Source organism: Cygnus olor, chromosome 7 (assembly GCF_009769625.2).
Source record: "Cygnus olor isolate bCygOlo1 chromosome 7, bCygOlo1.pri.v2, whole genome shotgun sequence".
Taxonomy (NCBI): Eukaryota; Metazoa; Chordata; class Aves; order Anseriformes; family Anatidae; genus Cygnus; species Cygnus olor.
The window spans coordinates 23575798-23598683 of NC_049175.1; the positions used below are offsets into that span (position 1 = coordinate 23575798).

The window sequence follows — 22886 nt, forward strand, 5'->3', positions numbered from 1 at the left end:
TTACTAGATACCCCCAAAAGCATCGTGAAAAACCTGATCTGTTAATAAAAATAATGTGTCAGTGAAAGCACAGAGAGGAGATAACAATCCCCTGGAGCAGCCAGGGGATTCAGAGCAGAGAACAAGTCGAAATCCAGAAGTGCTCCAAAGGCCTGAGCAAAGCGATGCATGTAGTTTTAAGGTAAGCAAGGATGAAGCCAAAAAGAAGGCACATGATATGAGTATTAACTGTAAGAGTCTAGAAGAATATGGCAGTATATTAACGAATGTACAATAGAATGGCATACTACACTATTTAACAACAAAATCTACCACGTTTATTTAACGTTCCCAAATTAATAGTCTTAAAATGCTACGGAGATGATTTTTTTTTAACTTTTATTTTTTACTCAAAAAAATATTTGCAGTAGTGTTTAGTTCCATAAAATCGTGGAATATTCAAAAGTCCCAGGGGACTGGAAAAAAGCTATCCCTCTGAAATATCAAAATATTGAACAGATGAATACTCAACTTGATAAAGGCTTTTGAAAACAATGGAACAGCTCAGAGAACTTGCCTACCATGGAATTAACAGCAGAAAGAGTGTCAATCAACATGGACTTAAGAAAAATATTTAATTCTACTGTTATGAAACTGAAAGTTTGATTAGCAATAACAGGTTTAATATAATATTTTCAGATAAGTGTACCACTTTTGGCCTGGTGCCACGTATTTTGACTAGAACCAGCCAAAAAAATAAGAAAAGGAATAAAAATTCAGCCCAATACACACAAAACAGATTAAAATTGATTAAGTGACAGTTCCTGAAACGTTAGCGTCAATGGGAAACCACTGCCAGTGGGTACTGGTTCCTGGCCCCTGGCCATTAAAGGTTTCAGACTTGGAGGAAAGCAGTGGGTAAGGCTGCAGGAGATACAAAGACAGGAAGAGCAAGCAGCAAATAGCAGAGGGGCTGGGTCACTCGGGATGCTTAGCACAGCAAATGCAGCCAAACACTGCTTCGGGAGACAGGCAGGGGAGGCTAGAGAAAGCCACAAAAAGAAAACACATCTAGGAACAGGAAAAAGAGCTTCTCAAAGCCATCCCTTGATCCAGTGGCTAAAATTGGAAGCTGGTCAAACTCAGCCAGATGTAAGATAGTTTTACCAAGATACAACTGAAAACTGCAGAAGAGCACCGCCAGACCAGGCTGGGCTTGGATTCTCAAGGAGTTATTAGAGAAACATGGGCTGGCCACCAGCACATTCCCCTCATGCTCTCCCCAGCTCTTACACCCATAAAATCAGGAGCCTCCTTACAGAGCAGGACACAGCCACCGCCGTCCCATCAGGTTTTTTTATTGGATTTCTCATGCCTAGATTTTCTGGTCAAGATTGGATATATTTATCCACAGCTATGGGATTTGAAGCAGGAATTAATTCAGAAAAATCCTACAGCCTCTGTGTAACACGGGAATTCTGTCTCTTTTAGGACAAAAATCTATTAAACTTGATTGTTTCAGTCACAGGCATCTTAATAGAAAGGCAAGACCAAGCAACAAGGGAGGAAAAAAAAGCCACAGGACAGTTATTAATATAAACCAAGTCTCAGGACATCCATGTAATTATACAAGTTGTGAACATTCTTTTATTCAAGCAGCAAAATAAAAAAGCTTATCTACCTATGATGAGAAATCTTTTTATTTGAATGGTGCCAAGTTAGATTACTACAGGTGAGAACAACTTCATCTCAGCTTCCTAGGGAACAAATACTGAAAATGCCCATCCTTTTTCCAAAGCTCATGCTTCTGCGTTCTTGTGAATGGAGCTCCACTGCTCGGGGACTTATTGTAGGCATCGCTGCTCCAGAGACAGCAGCAGCTTTGGTAAACACAATGGCTTTCCAGGGACCTTAAAGAGCAATAACCTGGTGCTGTAGGAATACAGACAAGCACACAGAGAACAGCTACCTACCGAAGGACGTTAAGATAGGAACTGTTTAAAGGAAGAACAGGAGTAACCAAGTCCTATATGGCAATACCTAGTTCTTCTACAGCGTTTTTCCACTAGAACACCTTGGGAAGAGAAGACCTAATATGTGATATCACCTGCTGAGGTCCCTCAACAAGCCCTGGGAGCTCAGGAGAAGAGGAATCCTCACATCCTACTGCTAGGGCAGTAGACAAGCACCGCTGAGAGCAAGTGCTTCTGACCACCCTTCCTGCGAGACTTTCCACCGCTGGACCAGCAGCTGCAGCAGGCCATCCTCACCATTCTCGTCAAGCATCCCTTTCAACCAGGCAGCCCTTTTTCCTCGGAGAATCAAGCCTAAGCACATTTTCTCTGATGGAATATCAAACTCGCAGCAAGGCATTTAAAAGTTAATGAGCTAAGCGTGGCAGAAACACAGCTACACATCCAAACAACAGTGCTGCAATGCGCTTGCCTTCAAAACAGAAAAGAGCCCCACAGAATCCCCTAAAAGAGGGTAAATCTCTCTTCTCCACAGAGAACTGGAGGGCAAAGCAAGCAACTTATCAGGCTGTTCCTCAGCGCAAGAAATGGAAACAGATCTCCTCATCCTACGTTAGCACTGACACATCTCACTGTTTACAACAAAAGAAAAGAATCACCATTAAAAAAAATAATCCCCCAAACCAGAAATGATAACTTATAAAGCTTGTTTCCAGAGTACAGAGCATAGCAAGGCAAACAGCACAACATGGACCATCTCCTGACTCTTGCCAAAGGTTGTTTTTGTTTTTTTGGTGATTTGATATCAAGACGAGAATCTCATTAAGGCACGAAACCTTATCTCTAATCAAACGTCTCTGCAGCAGAGTTCACCAAAAGCTGGGGACTTTGCAGTGGCTGCCTCAACACCACCTCGAGACAGAGCAGTCGCCCTGGCAGGCTGAGCTGTAATCTTCACGGCGATTTGCGGGGGTGGGAAGAGCCTCTGAGCTGCAGATACCGCATCCCTAATCTGGATGGTTGATCAAGCCAGGGGTGGTGGGCTTGTTTTACATTTCAGCTCAAGATCAGGAGGTTTATTAAAGGACTAACTTTCACTGAGAAGAAACTACCAACCAGCCAGAAAGTTTATTAACAGATTACAAGAGCTGAATAGCCCAAGAATGAGCACACTCGATAGCACAAAAACACCACAGAACAGAAGTTTGTATACAGAGACCCAAATATTTCTCCAACTCAAGGCAATGTTTTCATACCCAACAGTGCTGAATTACTTATTGCAGGAAAAAAAGACTTGAAACTTTCTTGCTGCTGGAGACAACCTGTTAATGCTTCACTGCCAGGTGAAGTTAAGGTGACATTTGTTAACTACCAGCATTTATCCCCATACATCATGCTACCCCAGCCCATGCCTAAGAACAGCCTTGCAGTAGATGGAATTGAGCTATCCAAAAAATACCTTCCATGATAGAGCCTGCATTTCCAGCAGGGTCACTTTGCTGCTCCACTTCGCTCCACGGGCACAGCACCGCTCGTAGCACAGATCAGCCAGAGTCAGGTGTGCAGGCAGGCACAGGCTGCCACGAGCAGGGACAGCAGAGGCCCAAGGCCATTTGAACCATGCAGAATCCCCCTGTCCCCAAAGAGCTGTATATGTGGAAGCACAGGATATGGGTGATTTCCACCCCAGCCTCAAGAGTTATGAATTAGTGTGGTACAAAAGCGTGTTAGAGGCGTAGGTTGAACTGACTGAGATATTTGCTATATTTCATGTCCCACACCAGCCCTATTTAAGCAGGTTCCATTCTCCCAGTAACATGGTCCTGGCCCACATCATTCTGTCTGCAGTGCAGCCACCCAGTGAAACCAGATCAGCTGAAACAATTCAGCTAAAACAGCCCAGAAAGGGGAGGCACAAGCTGCTGAATCCACTTAAACACAGGCCACCAGCAGAAAAAGCATCTACTAAGCCACAGATATGATCTAGTGAATGCTTGGAGCATGTCTCAGTTTCACCTCCTTTTTCACAGGAGGTCAGTTATATATCAGCATTCATTACTGCCTTAGCTCAATGCATTACTCTCTTTCTTTTTGGTTCTCAGCTAATTATATAGAGCCCCTTGCCATCTCTACCTGTTTGACAAAGGCAGAGATATTCAAATGTATAGCGGGTCTGCAAAGCGCAATGGAAGTGTGATTCTGTTCAGGAAACTAAATCTAGTTGCATCACTTTCATCATTTAAAAATCTGATGCTGTCCAGGAAACAACAGACCTGTGAAAGTTGACTGAACGCTTCCGAGTTGAGATATGAACATACTTGGCTGACCTGTGTGGTAAGAACTGCCAAGGGCCTTTTTGCTCTTACTTCTGACTGTAAGAGTCTACCTGATGTTAAAGAAACCTCTGTCGCAAGCCATTACATAATTTTCCCAGTGCAAAGCATGCCTTCTGACTCCAGCTAACCAACAACATCCTCAAAATTCTTGTGCATCACGAGAATAACACCACTTTATTAAGTCAAGTGATTATTTCACTACAACACTAGCAAGTATATCTAAATCCCAATTAAGAAGCTAACAGTAGAAAAGAAGATGGATCTCAATCACAGAAACAAAGCTGCATCCTGAATACAAAGTATACCTGGTGTTTTGAGAAGGCTTCCCAGAATTTCTGGAAAATTATCTGTAGCCTTTTCAGATGGACTGTTCAGTTTAGCCTCAACAGAAAGGTGATGATCTAGGTGAAATCAGCAGGTGTCCCAGGCAACCAGCACCAACATGGAAGAATAATTAGAACGGGGGCAGGATGGAAGTTATGCCCCTTAAATTAAATAATTAATAATAATTCCCCCCCCCCCAAAAAAAAAAACACAGATCTGTGTACATAGGGAAATTGAAAGACATGAGCACAGAATTCCTACTGGCTACAGAGCAGAGCACAACAACTAATTGTCATCGCTGAGGTTACATTTGAAAATACACCTTAAGTGATGCACTCGTGCATCCCCAACACGAGGTGCAAACACACGGCGAGTACTGCTAAGCCTAACGGCCCCCTCCAGCTTTGCACGACAATAACAGCAAAAGCACAGTGGTACAAAGGAAGCCCGCAATAACTCTTGCATACAGCACTGAAGATACAGCTGTATTGCTATTGTTACTTTTATGCCAGAAAAATTAAATGCTAGCAGAAATATCCGCTCTTGTCCTTCATTCACACCTCAGGTTATGCCACAGTAATAAAGAAACTGCAGGCCCCTATTTTCCTTTGGATGCAGAGAAGTGTAAGCACAGCTGCTGACAACTTTATAACACAAGATTATAGCAGCAAAACAATTTGGTGCTGAAATAAATTGTGGGAACTGAAATTGCCAGATGTGATGGAGCATTACTCAGTGTAGACTAGGAGCAGCGAACTTTCTTTTAAAAAAAGAATAACTACACACAGATGCAAGAGACTTGCAGTAAAGAGCTGTGAAACGGTCTGACCTTTGGTGTTTGGTGGAAATTTTCCTCAAGGAGAAAGTGACTGATAAATCTCTTACTTCTAATGTCACGTAACGTTTGCCATCATTTCATACAGCAATTCTTTGGATCTTACTAACCTTTGAGCTTCAGATACACATCATCAATTCCATAAGCCATGCCTATCGATGTGCTTCACTGGAGAGGGACCCCATTTCTTTAGGGTATTTTGCACACAACTATAACTGGGCTTATGGTGAGCTTTTCTACTTACCGCACAGCAACATCAGACAGAAGAAACACTGCTTAACATCAGACATTGCTATCCACACTCTTCCCTTTCCACTGACAATACAAACTGTACAAGTGCATTATTTCTGGACAGGAAGAGTCTCCCAGCATAGTTCAGTTATGCCAACAGGAACAAGTGGCAGGACTAAGGACAGCACAGGCACCAACAAGGCTGAAATCAAGACCTCCATTTGACTTCCTTATTCTCAGACTGTCTTTCCCTTACTCACATTAGAGACAGACATCTGAAGTTGGTACTGGATCAGGACTCAGAAGGAGTTCTGATCGTAAGATTTACTCTGAAGAACAAATTCAGAACAACAATCTTGGGATTAGGGTTGATGCAGAAGATGAGAGAGAAAACACAGCTTATGACAGCCATGCAGGATATCACAGTTAGGCCCAGATATCTTTTCTTGGTAGCCACAATGAATTTGATGTCTACAGACTTTGCTAACAATTTAAATTGCTCTTAACCAAATTACATATATACAGCAATGTCAGCTCATCCTATCATCTTTAAGTCCTCCCCAAGCCAAGCAGTTCTGTGCAGCTTTTTGACGCTGCTGAGTCTTCACCTTCTCCTTTACTCCAATAGATTATCAGTCTCTCATAATTCAGAAAGTCAAACATCATCCACTGCATTTGGCTTGAGGCCGTAATACTATCCCCCTCACAACTTTTGTTTTCCTTCTACTTGAAGTCAGTTGCTTGAAAGCAACACGTGTGATCTGAACTGAGAGAAGACAGCAGTCCGCGCTTTCCATGCACTAAGTCTCTTAATGCCACTGAATTACAGCAGAATCTCTGAATATGCTTAATCAAATCACGGGTTTCTGTTCAAGAACAACAAACTGTTACAGAGACAAACATCTGCAGGTCAGCCATCTAAAACAGAAAGCTTTGTTCCAGTTTTACAGTCGGTATGTCAATAAAAAAAGTCTTTGCAGACCAGTCACCGCCTCAGGTCTGTTCAAAGATAAAATCCCTGTTCAAGATGTTCAGCAGATCTAAAAATGATTCTTTGGCGGCAAGAAAGTGAAGACAGAGTGGGAAAACACACAGCCTTCTAAGAAGCTGCCTACCACAGATCCTTTGTTCAAAACCTGAATTCAATTTTCCAGGTAATCTACACACAAAGCTTCTCAAGCTTGGCATTCCACACCATGTTGTTTTGCTGAATTCAACGGAGACTGAAATACCACTAACAACTTCTATATGAAGAAACAACAGAAGCACTTCACAGTTTTGAGTGCTGCTTTGCTAGAAAAGCTTCAGCTTTTAAGATCAGGGTCACTGTCCACTTATATTATATCCAAAGCAGCTCTTTTTGTAACTTCTCAACAGTCCTTTCAGAAAAGAATCTCATAAATGGATTTCCTAATCCATGGCTAGGAATTGCCAGCAGTACAACTGTATAAACAGTGAAGGAATTTGAAACAAACTGTGCTTCTGCGGGTTACATGCAAATAATCTGGTTCTAAAGGGCTCGGAGTCTGGAGCAGCACCAACAGATGCTCAGAGTTACAAAGCAGGCTGACACTTTGCAGCTATCTTCCCTTCAGGTCCTTCTTTCATACAGAGTTCTTCATACACGAGTTTCGTTAAAGGGAGAAGCATCATGCACACGTAATGAACAAAGTACAGCATGAGGAGTGAACAGTGAATTGCCAACATGCAAGAAACCTGAATAACAATTTAATGTAAGCAGCTTACTCTCCACTACTGTCAGTTTTATACCTTCCATCCTCTGAAGGTTATTTCAAATGGAGCTGACATTTTTAAAGTGTTCTTTGATACCAGAAACATCTCCACGCTCAAGGAAAGTCAGACTTCTAGAACACACTGAGCTTCAGCAGATTTTGTAAGATTTAAATAATCAATAGTACTCAATGAATCTCAAATTCCCTTGAAAAGCCTGTAAGCAAACGTAACAAACTTGCCTTTTTATAAAACCACAGGAATAACACCGGAAGGGTGAGCAAAGGAACTAACCACTAAACAACAACGCAGCAAGACACCAGAGCAAGCGTTACAAAACGCTGCACTTCCCAAGCACAAGGTCTTCCGAGAAGATCTGCCAGCAGTAGCTCCGCCAAAGAACTGCAGTCTTGCCTAAGTTCATTACCCATGCACGGAGCTGGGCAACAGAAGCGAAAACCTAAGCACAGAAACTGTAACCGATTATTTTAAAATGCTAGCCTGGAAGACTGGTAAGAGCTTTAACAGTAGGAATTTGAGGCACACGAAGAGAAGAAGGGTCCTTTCGTTTAAAAGGGGACAAGACTGGAAGCACATGGGAAAACTAAAGGCTGCAGGGGAACCTGCAGAATCCACAGCAGCACAATGAACACTGCCATCAGCACCCAATTCACTTTGATAACTTAAGTAGTTGCTTATAGCAGTGTTTCAATCAATAATTCAATTAAATAGTCATACTTGAATACATGAGACATTCCAAGAGGTGATCAAGTCAAAAATACATATTTTTAAAATAGCACATTGGTTTAATGCTGACTTCTTTATCATCAAACTGGTAATTACCACCAGACAAGTGCTTACATAACAGCAACCATGCAGTATCTTATTTTGCAGTAACTATACAATCACAAAACGCGTTTTAAAGGAAGCTGCACTATCGTATCTGCAAAAATAGCTTAGCATAGGGTTTTACTCTTCTAGACAATTGGTTCCTCACGAGTACCGGAATAATGTAACCTGTGATGCAAGGATTAAAAAATAAATAAATCAGCGTACAATATTTTACACAATGCAAATATTTCTACAGATATTTGGCTATTTCAAGTATTTAAAAATCTCTCCTAGGCTTATATTCATTCAGTCAGAAGTCTGAAGCGGTCTTTCATAAATATCCTGAACACAGTCTAAAGATTTTATATGTTCTTGGATTAACCTACAGTTAATCTTATTAGACAAAGAGCCAAGATTTTCAAGAATGAATGCTAATGCTATAACACTAAAACCTGGCTCGTTTAAAAAGCAACCCTGAATTTTTTCCTACTCCTGCACCCATTCTGAAGTCATCAATAAGCGCTAGTCAGGCTGTAGAAAAACTCTCTCTACCAGCAGGCTTCTGAATATGCATAATGCCAATAAAGCTAATGACATTTCAAAAATAATCTACGTGCAATTAAGATACTGGCAACATTTTAATGCAAAAAATTGTTTAAATATACTAACATCCTAGTCTTGGGATATCCAGTCAAGCTACGCAAAGAGATGTGTTTGTCCCTTGCATACTCCCAAATGTGGAAGTAGGATCAGAAACTGGATCTGGAAGAAAGGGTAAACAGCATGTTAGTTAATTCACAGAGGATACTATGTTCGGAGATGTTGCAAACATTAGTGAAGACAAATATGTCAATGACCTAAAGAGAAAACAAAGTTAGTTTTGAAACATACATGTCTCATGAAAAATAACTTCAAGCACTCAATGGAGAGGAAACACGTGGGACAGGGGAAGAAAGAGTAAAATGAAAGAAACCCAGGAACAGCAACAGTGGACAGTCAGCTGAATATTTGCATTGAAAAACAGTTCGGAGCTGCAGAGGCATCAAACGGAGCAGGGAAATTAAAGTTCTTTCTACAGTCTTTGAGTCAGTAACAATAGCCATTTCCTTGCACAATTGCCAGGGACTGAAAAATTCCCCTTCACTCCCAGCAAGTAGAAAGCTCTTCTCAATGGCAAATCAAGTTCTGCAGGAGGTAGGGTTTAATTTTTTTTTAAGCAAAGTTAACATACGGTTAGCATAAGCCTACGCAGCAGGTTCTTCCAGTACTTCTGCTGCTCGTGGCTTTGTGCAGAAACAGGAGGAAGCTAACAAAATGAATCCATTTTTACAGGTGCAACTCAACCTTGTATTGTTCCCATTTATTCATGTGGTCCCTGAGAAAAGAAACCTAAACAGCTAGTTCAACTACTCGCAAAAAGAGAACAAAAACCCTTCACTTCTGCCTTAAAGTTAGTTTTCTGAGAGTAATGACATCCACTCATCCATCGGGAGCTGGCTGCACTATCCAGCTGGAGGGGCAAGCAAGAGGAGGAAACAACTGCCTCTGCCTTCAGAAAGCCTGCAAGAGATTTCCTTCTCCCCTACGCCCCAGAAGTTCAAATGCAGCAATTTAAGTAACCAGCATGCATCTTTGAGGATTATCGAGCCTCTGCTCTTCAGAAACGCTTCCAGGCACAAAGTATGAAACATTTATTCCACTTCATTCCCAAATAAACAGAACAGGCTAATTTTGCAGGATTTGTTACCCTCAGTAACAAGGCTTCAGAGAAGCGACTGTGCGCTTTATAATCAGGGCAGTCCACAGATCCAAAGTGGAAAGGAAGGGAAAAACCACCACCACAAATGAACAAAAAAACTTTTAATAGAAGCCTATTTCTGCCCGTGATGCTGCTGCATCTTAGAACAAGCTCTAGCACGGGGGCCTGTACTTCAGTTAGCACATCGCCACATAAAAACAGGAGGTGAAGGTTTTCTCTTTCCTCCTCCTGACAACTGCTGAGCTAAGGGATTTCTGAAAGAAGTCATCCTGTGGCATCCTACACCTTCTGCTTGTGGTGTGCCGGCAAGAACAAAGAGACAATCCCTACCAGTTTTTCTCATCTTTGACAGACTGGTCAGCCCTGCATGTTTCAGTGGAGTTTCCCACAGCATGTTCCCAGGCATCCCTCAAGCCAAACCCATATGAAACGCAGCTTTTTAAAACATTACTGCACTGCCTTTAAGTAGCTGAAGTCATAGAGCCAGCACAGAACTGAGAACCACATGGAAGAACTCGGAGCATTTTAGGAAGTGGCAAGGCTTTGGACATGAAAAAAATCTTTTCTTCTGCACACAGGGACATGGGTAAAGCATCTCTGATGTCCCTTTTGAAGGGGTCAGTGCCAGCATGAGATAAAGCTCATGGAGGCAAACTCCAGTCAAGCCTCTGGATTCAAAGCGCAGCCTCTTGAACATCCTTTCAGCAGTAACAGCAGGTTTCACAGCCCTTCCCTTCTCTGCCCCACCCCTCATTGCCATCCCTGTACCCCCTCAGCTATGCTTGTGCAGGTTGAGGAGACTGCATAAGTAAGGACAAGCGATCCCTCCCCTTTAAAAAAGGAAAGCGAACCTCTCCAAGTTCACCTCGCATAAGAACGGCTGTTCAGGTTGAAGATAAACTATCCCAGTAGTTTACTCCTGTTTGGAACCAAAACACCTAGGGCAACTCTAAAGGCTGCGGAAATGCAAAATCCCTGCACCAGGAGCCCTGATGAATCCTGACTGGCTGACCACGCAGAACGCCCAGTCCAAGCCTGCCTGACTAGTCCACTTCGTTTCTCAGGGAAAAGGGAAGACACAGAACACAAATGTTGCACAGCAGCCTGGCGTAACGCGGGGTCCATCTGTATCGGGATTACCCTCAGGAGGCTTCCATGGTTAGGAATCTACCATCCTCCCAGTCCGGGGATGGCACTGACCCTAAAGAGGCCTATTCTACACCAGCCCATCTCTCCAACTTAGATCATAAACCTAAAGGTTTATATCCTAGGAGTGTTTGTTGCTATTTCCATAAAGCCTAAATATGCAAATCACCTGAACAGGTAAGCAAAACCCCTTCCTTTCAGCTAACATTAGAAGTGTGTTAATTCTCCTCCTTTTGCATTAGAGTCAAGATCACCATTATTCTGTAGGAATTTCTTGTTTCAGGTTCCTATGAGCCTCCTATAAAGGGCATATACAGTGAGATTCAGCTGGTTTGATCTCTAGAAGGCACTTTCTGTTGACAGCAACTGATGATGATTCTAATGTCTCCATTATAATGTCAGTTTATCTGTAATTTTCTGTTAATTGTATTAAAATTAACACATGGGATAAGAGATTTATCTACTCACTGGAGACATACTGCAGCTCAAGGTACGTTCACCAGCAAGGCAGCATCAAGAGCAGAACGAGGCTTGCCTAATTCAAGTGCTTTAAAGGAGGGGGAAAAAAAAAATCAACAGCAGCAAAATAAACGTGCACAAAATACGTTGTGTAAGCTGCTAACCATGAGAAGCAGAGTAAGACTACTCAAAATTCCACAACTCGCTTATCTGAAGTTACTAGAGGACAGATTACTGCAAACTGAAGGTTACTGTTAAGAGGAACCCCACTCCGCAGCACGTCCTCAATGTTTTGAGGCTACGATTACTGATTACTTGGCACTTTAATCCATGACAAATCCACCTCTCCACTGACAGGGTTGATCCCACTCATCCCCTCCACCCCCCAAGATGCTCGCTCGCTTTGCATTTGCACGGCAACACAACGAGATGGTTCGGGGATCAGCCAACCCACCCCGCACCTACACAGCGCGAGGGCACTGCACGGAGAGGGGGAGCCTCGCTGCAGCACCTCCAGTTTACACCAGGATAAAAACTGCTCCGTAACGGTGAGCTGGGGTTTTACATGAAAATCCACTTCCCCTGGATGTGTCCTATTTTCCTGTGGTAGAACAGAGGCCTTTCCTGAAGGATTTTCTTTACTGTCCAGCATTAAAACATCTGTGAGCTCCTATACTGCTCATTTAGGTTAAATAATGTAAAACTGGGACTTGTCAGAGATTAGCATCTGAGTTACTGTCCAAACCTGTAGCTACTATAAACACAATGCACATTTTCACAGTTCAGCAATGGCTGTAGGTGAACTTGCAGTTTCTTCAGAATCATGCCGAAATGCATTATTACAGTTGAGTGCAAGATGACTCAGGTCCCTCTCCCCTCATTAAAAGGAAAGGAAAAAAAAGTGTACTGATTTCTTCTTGTAGCACCTTCTACACACATTAGACATCACATTTAGGATATACCAATTGGAATCAGTAAATTCTGTTGTTTTTTTTCTGACTAAAACAATTTCACAGAGAATAAATTCATGCCTTTTCTGAAATCTGTCTCACTACTGAATTGCTTATATCACTGTGATGCAATACTGGTAAAAATTAGATAACATGATGTTTAACTTTATTCTGGAAAAAGAATAACTCATGGCGCAAAAGCCAACAGTGGGTTCTATCAAATAATTTTGAAGATCACTTGCTGATGCAGATTTCCTGAAAATAAGGGTTTTCTGATGCATGTGTCTAGGCAAGCCTCTTCAGTTCATGACTTAAGGGTTAGGACCGCATACATTTAGAACAGCTTTTGTCCAGGTAATTTCTACCAGGCTTTGTAAGCTAAAGCATGCCAACCAAACAACAACAAAACACCACAGAACCTGTCTACCTTCTCTCACCAGTCTTTCCCAAAACTCTGTCCCCCAAGTTTTATGCTACAACTTTAATAAGCAGCAGCTTCAAAAGAACAGACTCCCTTATCCCTCACAGGAAGACAGCACTTGCTTACCTGAAACTGTTTTACATCTAGAGTGGGAACTATTTCGTCTCTCTCTCAAAAATGCGATAAGATTTATCTGGAAGACTATCAGAGTTCAGTACCTTAAAATGAAATAGCCATGATTGCCCGAAGTTTGGTTATGTTTAGCCCCGCCCCAGAAGAAAAAAGAATGAAAAAAACCCACACTGCTAGAAACATCTATTTAAAGCTTTATTTTTCAGCAAAATCTATTTTGTTGCTCTGGTTGGCCTTGCCTTTTTTCTCTGGTCTCTGGATTTCACAGAAACACCTCTCAGCTAACTAGCTACGCCACTCAGTATGGTGCTGACAGCCCACTTAGTCCAGAAGCAGAACAACAAAAAACCTTTGGTCTCTTTGTTTTAGAGGCACCTTTACATTCCCTGGGGGGATTCAAACAAGGCGAGTAATTATACAGCTATTAAACTTTATCTCCTCCTTTTCTAAAAGCATTCTTTGTAAAGCTTTAGCTTTATGCTAAACCTGGACTTTGGAAAGAGACCTGGTTTTAGAGAGCTATTCACTTTCCTTCACCGGCTCCTGGAGGAAAGGCTCGGGGCTGTTTCAAGGCCCCGATGTCCCGTTATCTCATATTCAGCTGGCTGTCCACCTCCCCTCAGACTGAGCGAACGGGGAGGAGCCACCTGAGCAGAAGAATGCATCACCAAGGAGATTCAAAGTCTGCAGACAAGCATTCGGCATGTTCTTTCCAAAAACGAGAGCAAGCTTGCGACTTCGGTGAGGCCACTGGAAGTGGAAGATCTGCTGCACCGAGCCACGGGCTGCTCCTGCAGGCCCTGGGCACTGCTTGCAGGGACTGCCCCATGCACAGCAAGGTCCCAAGCACCCAGCCCAGCCTAACCCAGGCCCCTCGCTAACACCCAGGCTTTGCTCACCCTGCCTTCGGGACCCAGGTCGCAAGCAGAACCAGAACCACGGGCGGCAAAGCACGCTGTTCAGAGCGAGAGCTGTTATTTTTAAAAGACAGCTCCGACAAGACTCTGCAAACTATACTATAAATTCCAACACACAACTGTGAGTCTGCCAGTACAAACCAGCTCCGAAATTAGCTGTGTACTGCTTGTGGACAGAGCCACAAAAACCCTTCTAGGCAGCACCACGGCATGCTGAGAGACGAGACCTGTCTGCTTTAAAGATGAGATCAGGAAAAATCACTCCTCTCTTCCCCCAGACCGAGCATGGAAAAACCATTCCTCTTCCCTCCCAGCAAGGCAAAGCCCACCTTGTATCTGAACCATGGAGGAGGACAGACAGGAAAGGATCTCAAGTAGGTTTTAGGGTTAGAATGCTGAAATACCCAAGACATAATACCCAAGACATGATAATCGGGAGAGGCTCATTTCTTGGGAACGAGCTTCTTCACCTTTTTTTTTTTTTCCAAAGTAGGTTTAGTTGTTTCAGTCCTGAAAAACCCAAATGAAAAGTTTCCAAATATAACTGCTTACTTTCTGAAGTTTGTGAGGTGTCATCACAAGTGCATTTAACTGCTAAAGTTCATCAACATGCCAGTAAGTATAGACCAACAAAGCTGTGATTGACTTCTCCCCACATGCCCTTCCCTCCACCATCTCCCATGATGTATAAGCTGCATAAAGCATTTCCCATCCCGGTAGTCCCTGGGCTACCAGGGGTTGAGAAAACGTAAAGCCCTTTGTGTTCTTCTTATTTGGAGCACAGAATTCAGTTCAAAGTACAAACAGCAGGAAGATCTGAATTCAGGATTAGTCACAGGCCAGCAGATGATTTAGGAACAAGAACCAATCTGTTTGCTACAGCCAAGGAGCGCAGCCTCCATGGCAAAGTGGACTACAGGCCTGCAACATCTTTAACTTATGAAGTCAATTTTTAATCTAATTTGAAACTGAGTAACTTGTTGAGCAGAGTAACCTCTGAACTCTATATTCAATTTTGTACTGCGATTGCACTCAGTCTGTGACCTCTGCTTCGGTTCTAGTAAAATAGAGCAAGCTACAAGAGTGGCCAGGATGAGTGCTACCTGGGCTCTGGCGCCCAGACGAGCAATGCACGTAGAGACTATCACTGCCTACTGTCCTTCCCATACTTGGATCATCTTTTAGTCATTAAAAGAAATAAAGCAGACTGCCTTTCTGGTCTTGAGGGCATCTATCTGTTGCTCCAGGTTATCTGCCAGCGCTTGGCACTGACAACATCAGGTTATGCTGATAACCGTGTATTCAAGGTTCCCTTCACATCCAGAGAGGAGTGGTTAAGGAAATCTTCAGATCCAATACAAACTCTGTAGCAGGTGTTTGGCCTTCACGGCAAGGTTCTTGAAGAGAAAAAAAGACCTGAATGTACGGAGTGCGGCACTTAAAACAAACTTACTTGATGCCATTCTAACCTTTTTCCAGAAATTAGCTTTCAAGCTGAAGCCTTCCAGGGCTAGCCTTTTCTGCAATATCCATTTTTTTGATAAAAATATACTTTTAAGTAGGTAGGTATGAAAAGAGAAAGGAAAAGAAAAATCCAATCCTTATCTAATAGCTGTCTAAATATCATCTTGTACTCCTTAACACCTACAGCCACTTTGGAAAAGAAAACAGCCTTTGTTTACAAATCATTTAGAGCAGTAATTTTCTAACTGTGGGCTCCTGAAAAGCGTACAGACCCCACGCAATTTAAACTCCTGGCAATAGTCTTGTTTTTCCACCACTGCTTCTTGCCAACTCCAGGTTGGAAAATAAAAAAAATTCCAGAAAAAAAAAATCACTGATCTAAGAGAGCCCTGGTAAAACAAAGTTCCTCTCTCCACAGCTTAGGCTTGTTCAAGAGATAAACACAGCATTCCTGTCAAATTCAAGTGTGCATACCCAAAATGGACCTCAGCCTGGCCTGTCTCAACCACGTACCGAAGTCATCCGCTCCCAAGTCACTGCACATCGCTCACGGAAAACTGCAGAGGCAAAACCAAGTGCACAGTTTATGTGAAAAGTTCTCAGAAATACTCCTGTAAGATACGAGAACTAGGTTCTCAGAGCATCTCACCACACAGTTCTAGAAGATCGCGTTTTTATTGCATTGTGTGAGCGCATAACGAAGGCGGGAAAGTATAAAAAAAGTGCAGACAATAGTTAGGCACTTAGAAAAAAATTAAGTTTGTATTACACTTGCTGTAATTTTGTCCCCCAGCTGTAAGTCACAATAACCTACATATTTGTGGGAAACATTTCAAGGAAAAAAAATTACCTCCCTATGCCCAAAAGACTTTGACACTTCATTTTTACAAAGGCTCAGAACATGTCCTACACAATGCATCCCGAAGTATGGATACCCATCTAAACCCACACCCAGCCGACATTTCACGCTTAGTTTTTCCCCTCTGCACTTTGGAGTTCTTCAGTCAATCTCGTAATATTCTGAAAGACACTAAGCTACAGATGAATGTAGATGAATGACAGCCACCGAGGTCAGTGAAACCTTCCCCTTGCAGCTCAACACGAGCACAACTTTTTCAAAGGGCTCTCAGAGCCAGCAAGGGACACTTCACTTACTGCACAGTGAGGTCTATTAGACTGAGAAACTATCATCCAAAGGCAACTGCGGATGCTTTTTCTAAAGAAGCTGTCCTTGCTGCCCCAATCTCATACTCAAGCTGTCCTAATGAATTTAAAATACTAAACAAAAAACAAGGGATAAGGTAGCTACAGCCTTTAGAAAAGGAGGAATGTAAGTGGAATCACTGCTTTAAGAAGATTGATTTTTAAGTTTCCTTAGGTCAAAACGGGAAATTATTTCCATGCACTTCTATTCTCTTGATTTTGCAGAATAAAAGTTATTAGGTGTCCACCTCTGCAAAAACTTCTTCACACAAAGGATATGATGGCACATTTTCAGAAACGCACCAAGAGATCACGATAAAGCATCGCCTAGAAAGCAGCTTTCATCACTTTTGCCATAATGATGGATCCTAACCCAGAAGACAACCAAACTTGAGACAAGGTCTGCTCTCGCACCTACCTCCAACTTGTTCAGCAAACTGATGAGATAACTACCAAACAAATGAATGCACTAAGAGAAAGGCAAAATCTGAGCAAGTCACTCTGCTGTGAGCATTTAAACAAAGCTAGTAAGGTCTTATCACAACCCATTCTGTATATTCCGATATATTTCATAAGAAGCCCAAGTCTGCAGGACACAAGGCACAGGCTAAGAAAGGGCTCTTCTGGCCACTAGCCCCCTGGCTAAAGCGTACAAGCACATTACTCTGACTAATCTGAGGCTGTCCCATGACAAAGTTTCAAACCTGACCCAAGCAGTTGCCTGTACAACAGCCAAACAACAGGCTGCTGCACGTGAACAACCCCAACACCTCGGTGTGCTGAGGAGAACAGGGCGAAGAGCGTCCGTGTGCTGTGCTGGCCTGGACGAAGCATTGCAGGGAATTGCAGGCTGAGGGGTGAAACTTTCACATCCCTTTGTTAATATAACCAAAGAGAAAAAGAAATCAAGAAGTGAAGAACTGTGTAGCTCGACTACCTGTTCCTCTTCCTACCCTGTCAGTTACTCCACTTCCGAAACATGGCCACCACCACCCTGCCTGAACAGCAGCTGAGTTGGGAGGAAGGCCACTTCTGAAGGACTGACCTTCACAATCCTCCAGCCAGATATCAAAATGCCCACGCTAAGACATTAAAAAAATGTTCAAAGAGAACCAGCAAATTTTTCGTTAGTAAACTCAACTCAAGAGTTAAGATTGCCTGGTGGCCTCTGATGTCTTTCCACGCTGCTGGATTCAGCTTCTGAAAGCTTTCTTTGTTAATGAATACTAGGCTCTTGTCCAGTCCTCTTTTCTCCCCCTCTTCTCCCTCCCATAAAATATCATGGTCCTCAGGGCATAAGGAGCATCCTTTGTCTCCCTGCAAGTCTTCCCTGTGCAGCCACTTTGCTGCTGCTTCGAGAAAATGCAACAGGAGTACCATCTTTTCTCTTCTCTGTAAGAGGAGTGGAAAAATTAAATGGAGACATCGTCTAATAGCAATTTTACCACAGAGGAAGCAGTGTCCTGCAGAAATGTTGAAACACCATAACCTCCACTTCATCTCTGATGTGCTGCAGCGCTGATATGTAACTTAAATCTCCTACTCAGCTTTGAGAGCTGAATTTCTGTCAACTCGCCATAAAAGAGAACATGCCACTACTACACAGCACAGAAGACGGACTAAACCTGAGCTAAAAGATAAGTGCTTTGAAGGCAAACAAACAAACAACAACAAAAATTAACAAGAACAACACTTCCTTCTTCAAGGGAAAAAGAGGCTGAAGCTCTCCTATTATCCAGAGAAAGCTGAGGACACACAGATTTATTGGGAGGAGCTCTGAGGAACCCCAGAAGCCTGCAGAGATGGGGAGAGCAGGTGGAAAACTGTAACTTACTAACGGGGGTACTGGACAAAAGCATCCAACGTGGTGGGGAAAGCAAAGCCCACAGTTCAGTATCAGGCAGCCAGCACAGCATAACCCACAGGACTTCGAAGAAACATGCATGAAGCAGTTTTCCTGCTCCCGTAGGCATACACAACGCACGTAGAAGTTAGCAGTTACTCAGTGAAAGGCAGCACAGATGCGTACATATGTGGTAACACCAGTCTAACAGCCCCAACTCTTCGTTCTCTCTCTCTCTCTCCATCCTCTGTAGATGTCGTGGGGAGAAAAAAAAGATAGATTGCTTTCCAGCCAGGTCTAGTCAGGGCACCAATTCACCAGGCAGCCACACAAGTTGTGTCGGCACAGAGGGGCTATTTAAGCCAGTTCAGGCAGCTCTGCTGTCAAGCATAACCACTGCCTGTAGTGCAGTTACAAGACAGAAGATGAAAACTAAAAATCTCACTGCCGCTGGAAGAGGCCATCCTGTTCTCTGCTCCGCTTCCCTTCAGCCCACGCACACGATTCCATCCGATGCTTCAGATGAGCTCTCGTGCTCACCTCACTCCTGGAGGAGATGATTCGAGATACTACGTGCCACCAAAAGACTTGCTGGTTTTGCAGTGTTTTCTGTCCATTTAGCGAAAACAAGCACTGCCATCCCTTTTGGCAAGGGGTAGAACCTAGGTTGGCCCTGACCTTCTCATCCAACCCCGTCCTCAGAAAATCCTGAAGTCCTTGTATTCATCGGAGAATTAGGAAGAGCCATTCAAGTAACCTTGTAGAACCAAAACTTCATACTCTTAGCTGGGAACATGTATGCATAGTAAGGTGAGGTGGAGCATTGGAAAGTCCCATATAAAACACTGCAGCCTTGTCCTCTCCACCCCCAATCAGAATGAGATGGCTACCTCTCTTTAACCCTGTTAAATGCTTCCCTTTCTAGACCTTTAGTGAGTATTCTCTTTGTTATTTTACACTAGCCACTAAAGAACACAAGTTCTCAGACAAAAACCACATGACAGGACTTGTCTGAAAGTAGACAGCCTAAGATGGCAGAGCATTAAGACGTTTAAGTACTGTGCAATAAGGATTTAGACAACTGAGCACAGGAGTAGGGATTTCGTATCATCCATCCTTAATTAAAGTGCAGTTGTTATATTTCTGTACCTAACGGTAGTTACATCAACAGCAATATATGGCACAAACTGTCAAAAAATGGCTTGGAGAATTTAAAAAGTACTACAGGTACTCTTTGTAAATGCTGCCACCACCACGAAATTGTAGATCTGTACAATACACCTATGTATCCATATAGAAATTCTACAAAGGCTTTACCTAGGTGGATTTGGACTATTTGCTGCATGCACAGCAATTACTGGATTACTGTAATTCATTTTGAGCTCTATGAAAAGTGGATGAACTCTAATGTTGTCGTCAGCTCTTAGTTAAAAATTAAGTCAAAAAAACGTTCAGCCTGCAGGAAGCGTAGTGTCCCAAGAAGGAAACCTCCCACCCTGCAGCGACAGTTATTACTCTGTACAAGTTAAAATAGATTTGCATTGAAATGTCAAACAACCCCAGTGATTTGGCCTAATCCAGAAATTTCATCTGGCATCCATCAGAAGAACGCAAAGCGATGATCGAGGTTTTTGAGCACGCTTTTGTTCGGTTGGTCCCATCCCTAGCAGGGTAGAAGTGACTCTCCATTGGCAAGCAGAGAAACAAGTGATTTCAAGGGATTTGTGGAGGACACGGGAGATATCTGAAACAGATCTAGATGCGTCCCCCGCAGTTCAACTTCTACTACTGTTCTTCAGATGCCTACCACCCTTCCATGCACATTTAAAGTAAAGCTAAATATCAAGCTGTAAATTTCATTCCTTACAACTGAAGATTTTTAAGTGACAGCTGCCTCAATTTTTTTTCCTGGCATAACTGTCATAAAAGGGTAATTCTCCCTCCCTGCATTCGTGCTGCCAACAGACGAAAATGTGTCTAGACCAGATCTTCTTGAACAAGCCTTTAGCTACCAGCAAGTTGCTGTTCAACCGATTTAAATTAACACAAAGCGCCTCAATCGCTCAGGTTGGAAGGGACCTTAAAGAGAGATGATCTTTAACTCACAAGCTGCATCTACGTTATATGCAGGATGAGATAAGGCAAATAGTACCACTTGCACGTTTACTGGGGGCACGGGGACAGATACCAGTTTAGAATAGCTCTATATTTAAACTTTTACTTCAGCCCAGTTTCTGCTAACTTGTTTTTTTATTACTGTTTTCCATCACCATCGGGGCTAGAATGACCTTTCTTATTTTGGATCAAAGAAATACGATCTGCCCTTTGAACTAAAACTATGTTAAAGACTTGGAGGTTCAAGCCTGCTTCTAAAACAATGAGATAACGTGGCTAACTGTTCCATATTTTGGAAGCAGCAGCTTACTCATATCAGCTGTAATACAGGCTGGAACTAACCCAAGTAATCATCAAGATAAGAAAATGCAATAAAGATTTCAGAATTATTCCCTGTTATACACCTTCTCTTGATTAATATTAACTTCTAATACTTCCTGTTGTCTCATATTTCTTCCATGGAATCCACACTTCAGCCCTAGGTATCTGAAGTCGTGGAAGACCACCACTATTCAACAATTCAGCATAAGGATCAAGAACTTGGGTCGCAGGATTTCACCAGCAATGATTGCTTGAAATAAGTAAATAACTAAATGGGAATTGTTTAGCTGATTTTACTTCTGGGCTGCCAAAATAAGCTGAAGTAATCTCTGAATGAAACGCTGACAGAGCCCAGGGTTGGAAAGCTGATGTGGATGTTACAGGTTTTCCTTTTAGATCATTTTATCCCAAAATCAGGATCACTGCTGAAGGGAACTAATACGTTGCCTTTCTCCCTCCCCCCAGGGGAAGTTCTAGTTCAGTCAGGGAGTCTCTTAGAGTACTGCTAATATTTAACAAAGGGCCAAGCATCACCAGCTAGTAGAAATGCACGCGATCACCTGAAACTATCACTCTAGTAACCACACAGCATTGCAATGCTATTACTGCCTGCGTAAAAGCAGTCAGGAGGGCTTCAGGGATCTGTGGGCTCTCCTCCCTTTAAACTCCTTTTCTTATCTGATCTGATTTGGCTAACCATTTCCAACTCAGCAAGCCACTGAAGCCTAGGAGAGATGAATAGACAAATGTTGAAATAAATACCTACAAATTATATTAAGAAAAACCCACAGCCACCTACATTCATCGCTAGGCACCTGCTTTTGGCCACTGAGAAAGATGCTAGCACTCGAGATCGGTACAGGGAGCACATGTATCAGCATCAAACAGGTATTATCTAGCAAATCGTGCCTCTAGAATCAAAGTACTACGAGGGCATCAAGACACTGCTCACCCCTCCTACACTGCAGTTCAGCAACCCACTATGCTGCACTGCGAGAAGAGCTGAGAACCCCCTTCTCCACACTTCCTTCCACCGCTGCGCCACAGCACATTGCTCCCTCTGTTGCATCACTCCACCAGCAGAACTGTTCATGGACTTGTTTCTCACGAGCTGTCCCGTCCCTCACCTCAAGAAAAGGGAAAAGGGGGCTTGAAATGCACGTCAAGGACAGGTTTAAGCCAGATCTGAGCTTACCTCCCACAAAAAACTGTGCTGGCACAACCGAAGACGCAACTGCGTGGCAGTTCTGGATGATCTGCATCTCCTGCTGCGTTCTCCCTCACCCTTCCATCAGCCATGCGTTCTCGCCCTCTCCTGTGTGCTAGCACTGGTATTTGCTGGACCCCACAGCGAGCCAGTTCAGAGAGCTATACTAGCGGAGAATTATTCTACTCCCCCCAGAAGGATGACAATTTCTGCTGGCACAGCTCCCCTGAATTGGCTCACTGTGGGCAAGGGCTGTCCTGCAGTCCTCCTGTGGTTTTGCTCCCCTTGGGAACACGAGCGTAGTTTGACAAACTGTCATGAAGCCACAGCCCAGCCTATTGCAGAAACAAGAGGGAAAAGTGAATTACTTAAGCCATTTTTATTGCCAAATGCACTAGTCCAAACCACAGGCTTTATGTTTTCCGACTACTGCACTGTGTGCAATTAGCAGGACTTTCCAGGGAATGGTGCTAACACAAAGAATCCCACACACCTCAGATTTACTGTCAGAACTAAATATGAACAGATATTTCTGACATAACAAGAATTGCCCCATACTCTACTTCCCCATATTTACCTATCGGTATTTTTTAGAAGAACAAATTCTTAAGACCTCTAAAAACAGACGACACAAAAAACAGCGTTCCATCGTTTAACAGCTCAACTTCCAAGCCTCCAGGAACACCGTCAAGCCACTTCAGACAAATTT

The 22886-nt window shown here is 43.0% G+C and overlaps 1 protein-coding gene across 13 annotated transcripts in view; it reads right to left on the reverse strand.

Moving 5' to 3' along the window:
* LCOR (ligand dependent nuclear receptor corepressor) overlaps nt 1–22886 on the reverse strand; it is a 77275-nt gene that overhangs the window by 51789 nt on the left and 2600 nt on the right. For 7 of the 13 annotated variants that reach the window (XM_040563105.1, XM_040563110.1, XM_040563108.1 and 4 more), the window contains exon 2: nt 8910–9002. The exons of the other annotated variants lie outside the window; for them this stretch is intronic. The gene's annotated coding sequence lies outside the window, so the exon portion shown is untranslated. The remainder of the gene's footprint in view (nt 1–8909; nt 9003–22886) is intronic. 13 annotated transcript variants of the gene reach the window in all.